The sequence below is a fragment of the Pteropus alecto genome, unplaced genomic scaffold, assembly GCF_000325575.1.
Source record: "Pteropus alecto unplaced genomic scaffold, ASM32557v1 scaffold75, whole genome shotgun sequence".
NCBI lineage: Eukaryota > Metazoa > Chordata > Mammalia > Chiroptera > Pteropodidae > Pteropus > Pteropus alecto.
The window spans coordinates 20002636-20008436 of record NW_006440638.1 but is presented as its reverse complement, the minus strand read 5'-3'; the positions used below and the strand labels follow the sequence as shown (position 1 = coordinate 20008436).

Genomic DNA, 5801 nt, shown 5'->3' with positions numbered 1-5801 from the left:
CAGAAGCTGTTGGGGAGCCAGCATTTCCAGTACTGGCTGCTACTGAGACATATAGATTTGTTCGACTTATTGAATTGGCAACTCCTCTACTACCTGAATTTATTTTCTCTTTATTGCCCACCTTTGGAGGATTTCTCCCCTTTAAACTTTTCCTTTCATGTAACTTTTAGGTTTTCCAAGTGCAATCCTGTGAATTGCTCGTGCTGTCCTTGTACACTGAAGGTGACGGAAAGACTGGCCTTTAAATGTGTTTAAGTGTCCCCAATCTGGGCCTTCTTCATCCTGAGGACCCCAGGCCCACTAGATCTAATAAATATTGCTAGAATAGAGTCCAATATATTCTGTGCAGTATACAGACAACATTTCATGTTCAAAGGGCCATTGCTGGGTTGGTGTCTTTCTGCAGAGGGTCCATAGCTTTTCATGCTGAGCCCATCTCTTCACACAGCTAGAGCAATCCTCTTCACAAGCAACAGCGCTCATTTGCTTAACACTCACTGCCTTCTCTGTCATCTGTTTAAATAGATTAGAAGGGTACTCCTCTTTGTACCAGCTCCTCTCTCAATTTAGATAGAAGAATCTCAGTTTCAAAGCCCTTGGCCTCTTTCAAAGCAATACCTCTATGGTCTAGAATGCCGTTTTGAAGATGTGACAGGGTCAGCTGAAAAAACTAAGGGCCTAGCTAGATTCCATCCTCAAATTGCCACTAAAATAAAGTAACTTAGGTCTCCTCAGTGAGAATAAAGGGGTCCCTAAGTTCAGAGAAGTGTTTCTGGAGGGAAAAAAAAAAACACGTTTTTAATGAAATGACAACATTTTCCTCTTTACTTACAGAAGTTGAGTAAACGTTCCTTCTGTGGAAAGCCTCCCTGAGCAGGGGTAAGACCTAGTGGACTACTCTGAACACCTGGAGAAAAGCTATGACTAGTATGGAAAAGTCACCAAGGGTCAATAAATACTGTCTTGCTCACAAATATTTTCACAACCCCCCACAAACCTCCCAACTACTTCTTTGATTTGTCATATAAGTATCTGTTATGGAAAATATCATAATTTCTCTCAACAGAACCAGACTTTAATGAGAATAAAAAACAAAGGATTATAAAAGAGAAGCAAAGTGCAACATGGTTCTTTAAAGTTCATTTCTTGATTCTCATTAGGATTTCTCTGACTTGGAGCCCTTAAGCATAAATGTTTCTTTTGTATATCTAGTCAACATACCTTTATAGAGTTTCTACACTTTCAGAGCCTTTCCTAAGAGAATTAAAAAGAAATAGAAAACATGGCCACTAACTTCCTCTTACTAACAGTGGGTGAAAAATACACCTGAAATGGCCTGAAACTAAGCACATCTATATAATGTTATGTCTCCTCTGTGCCACTTAGGTAGATCCAGCTCTTGCATGGCCTAAATACTCCCACATTTAAACAGTTTCATGTTATGTATTGAGGTCTTTAACAACCTCTCCCTCTCCCACCACCTCTGAATCACTCCACCAGAGTTTCAAATGCCCCAGGACTTCTGGATCCTTAGTCTAGGTTGAGATCCTATTGTGTACTCTTTACTTTGACATTATGGGAATAGTGTCAGTGGAATGTGAAGCATCACTTTGATGGTTTAGATTGACAGTGCAAGGGTAAGTTGAAATATGTTGGATAATCAGCTTGAACACCACTAATAAGATATGTGATTCATAAGTATAGATGCTGCTGCACGCCTTGGTGATATTTTTTTGTTATTATTAATATTGCTTTCGAGGGTTTATATTGTTAATATTATTTCTTAAAATTCTCTCTGTTTCTCAATTACAAATATAATATGATATGGTTAAGAAAGCAAATATATATACACAGCTATGTGTGTGTGCATGTGTGTGTGTGCATTATATGAAGGTTAAACATATCCCCATCTCACTCTCCTGATAGTATGAAATGACTCATTCTACAACTTTTTCCTTCTTTAAACAAATATATTCAAGCATATAAGCACAGATGCATTGTTTGTTATTGAAATAGAAACATGCTGTATGCTATTTGTTTTATTCACTCAATAAAACAGACATCCTTGTAAGTCACTAATTATTGTATTATCTTTCTAATTTTTTATGCATTTATAAACACACATTTTAATTTTATATGAGGTCATAACACTTCTCATAAGAAATTACCTTTTCATTTTTTTATCTTGTATTATTATTATTAATCTTAATTTTTATCTTTATAATGCTTTACAGATTGCAAACTCTTCTTACATACACCATCTTATTTATTTTTAAAAACTCTGTGACATGGTTACTATTAATTCTATTTTAGTTGATAATGAAATTTAGAAAGGTTGATGCCTTCCCTCCATTATAAAGCTAATAAAGATAGAGTCAAGATTCAGACTTGGCTTGTCTTATTCACTCATGCCTTAGAGAGCACTTAATCTTAGATAATGTAGAAAATGCCTAAGGGAAGGTATGCAACCCCTATTGAATGACATTTGGCATCCCTTTAACCATATCAAAAAATTGTCAATATTACTTTTTAAATTTGATCTATAAGCCTCTAGCAACAATCCATCACCTTATCTACCATATCAGTTTGTTTTGCTATGCCTGTTGTATAGACTAGTAAATTCTATAAGGATTTTTCTGCCTTAATTCTTAAAACAGCTTCTTATCTATTAAACTGAAGCATTGTTCTATTTAAAATGTATTTCCACATCTTATTATTTGCTCCTAAACTCATTTCATCTACATTTTCTCAGGACTGAGCTCAATTTGATGTACATTAGTCCCAAAGTCTGAATGATTCATCTGAATCCAAGTACATTATTTCTCATTATATCTTGCCTTTCATGATTTAACTTAGCCTATAAACTTGCTTTCTATGCATCCTCCAAATTAATAGCAAAAAAAAAAAAATGCTTAAAGATGAAAACAAAGCTTGCCCTTGGTCTCTTGGGAATATAAATATTGGTCTGAGAAATAGCTTGGCAACTGTCCTGATATATCTCAAGAGGCAAACTTCCATTTTCATATTGTATTTGCTAATGGTAATATAAAAAGAATTAATTATAATACTAAGTTTTAAGCATCCAACAATGGAGCTTCAACCAGTAATGAATGTAGCAACTTTTATGCAAAGATGTCGGTAATTAATAAAAAAGCACATGCTTACGGAGCGTAGGGTAGTATAGTAGAAATAGAATGCGCTGTGGTGATTGAGAGATTCAGGTTTGAATCTTTGCTTTGGTACTGGCTAACTCTTTGACCTTGGAGAGGCTGATTAATTTCTCTCCGCCCATGTTTCTTCAGTTGTAAAATAGGACAAACGCTCAGATCTGTTGGGAGCATTAAATGATACAATGTGCCCATTGCCATTACAGTGTTTGACATTTAGGAAATCTTTAGTACGTGGTAAGTTTAACAACATGTAATTATTGTTTTTCTACTGCTTTTTACCTACAAAATAGCTATTTCAGACCTATTGTACTTAACACCTAATATAACTATATATTTAATATAATTGAATAGCTAAAAGTTAATCGAACCTTTTTAGTCAGGTTCTTATAAAAGTTTGTTTATTATTTTCTTTGTTACTTTTCCTGACAATATAATTAACTCATTTTTTTTTTCTATTTTGAAGACACTTTTGGTACAAGAGTCTTCTTAAAGATACCTCAGTTCTGTTAAATTAGTAATAAGTTAGTAGGTACATTATTAAACTACATCATCTTAGCACTCTGAAAGAGTTAAAATATCCCTCTTCCTACGACTTTATTCAAGGAAGATTCAAACTTTGATATTATGACTTATGGTTCAACTGCACAGTTTATTATAGACTTAAATTCAGATTTTATGATATTCAGTTAGCAAAATAGAGTGACATAGTTTCAAAAAATTTTTCGAGTCTTTCACTTTCTCAGACACTTTGAATCCGGACCTAAAAACAGTGTTTTCTAAGTTTTCCTCTTAGTTTTAAATCGGATTTGAGTGGTTAGTTTCATTTGTTCACGTTTAAGAGGAGTGATAGAATCCTTTGGGAATGAATAACTTTTGGTTACCTACTAAATACATACCATTTTCAATGATAGAATACTATATTCCTGTTGTCAAGGAGTTTACAATCATTTGTCTGCCTATAATGGCCCAGGTACTATTTCAATAACAGGCAATAGAGGCAAACAAGACAGAAATCCTGGCCTTCTTTAATCAAGATTCTAGTGGGAAAGAAACAGAAATCAAAATATAAATAAATACACAAATAAGAATTTCACACATTGTAAGTGCCATATGAAGATAATGTAAGATAAGGTGGCATGAAGGGAAGGCATCTTTTTGATTGAAACCTCACTGAGACAGAAGCTGCTGTGTGCTGATCCAGGAAGGAATATTCCAAGCATTAGAAAAAACTACAATGCTCTAAATTGGGAACAAGATAGTGGGCATGGGGAAAAGATGAGTGTACAAACAACTCTCGCCAAAGACAAAAATGTGAGTGAGAACTGTACATTTGGAAGTCATTTGTTACAAGTGAAAAGTGAGGAACTGAGAAAAAACACTTGGACAGTGTCTCTTTTAAGGTATTACGTACTCAATGTTAATGAATTTTTGTTCCACTTTCCAATTAAAAGGTCAGTTGCGATTCTCTTTTTCTGTCCTAAGGGAAATTTTACAAGTGCACTGGAAGAAAGAGGTTGCTTTTTCCTAAAGAGAGAGACTGATATGCTTATAGATGTAATAATAGTTTCTGTGCCTTTTATACCTTTTTATTTTTTATTTATTTTTATTTTTTTATTTTAATTAAATTTTTTTTTTTTTTTTTTTAGGCAAGGAAACCCTTGATTGACCTCACAGATTGCAAGGAGCTTGTTAGCTTACAATCTCTTATTTTTTATTTTTTACGCCTGAAGCACCTGGTCTTCCTAGGTGGTCTCCCATCCAAGTACTAACCAGGCCCGACCCTACTTAGCTTCCGAGATCAGATGGGATCAGGTTTGTTCAGGGTGGCATGGCCGTAGACTATACATTTTTATTTTAATTAATTTCAACTGGAAATAAAAGGCCTGAATTTTAGGATTGACTCTTTAGAGCTTGGTCTGTCACTTCAGTCAAGCTGTATTTTGTCTTGCTACTAGGCAGGAAATGGCATGCCTAGAATTAAAGGTCTAATAGAAAAATCTCTGAAATTGTTGTATCTCTCTCTTTCCTTCTAAATTGGTGTATTATAAAATCATCAAATTTTGGTACCAACATTTCTGAAAACGAAGCCAGAAATACTGAAAAGATAACTTCGAGCTATTTTTTCATTTTTACTCCTTCACTAATAAAAGACATGTGTTTTAACTAGGTTAATGCTTTTCCTGGATCTCCAGTTATAGTACATCTTCATTTTAGTCACGAATACCATAAATTTTCATTTCCTGAATTATCTGAGCTGAAAAAAATAAGCAGAGTTATGCAGTTGGACCAGATTCTCAAATCTTTTTAAAGAAACTTTTCTTCTAAGAGAGAAAAGAAAGAAGGATTTGAGATCTGCAAAAACATTGTCAGCAAACCTTGTAATGTGTCACATTTAAAATATAATGAACTGGACACGGTTCCATAGTGTAGCAGTTAGCATATCTGCTTTACATGCAGAAGATCCTGGTTTCGTGCCCCAATGGAGCCATGGTCCATGGTCTACGGCCATGACAACCTGAACAAGCCTGATATTGGATCATCTGAGAAGCTAAGCAGGGTTGGGCCTGGTTAGTACTTGGATGGGAGACCACCTAGGAAGACCAGGTGCTATAGGCGTAAAAAATAAAAAAT

The 5801-nt window shown here is 34.6% G+C and overlaps 1 pseudogene; it reads right to left on the bottom strand.

Moving 5' to 3' along the window:
• Window positions 1–4891: 4891 nt before the first annotated feature.
• LOC112484470 lies at window positions 4892–5010 on the bottom strand (annotated as a pseudogene).
• Window positions 5011–5801: the final 791 nt, after the last annotated feature.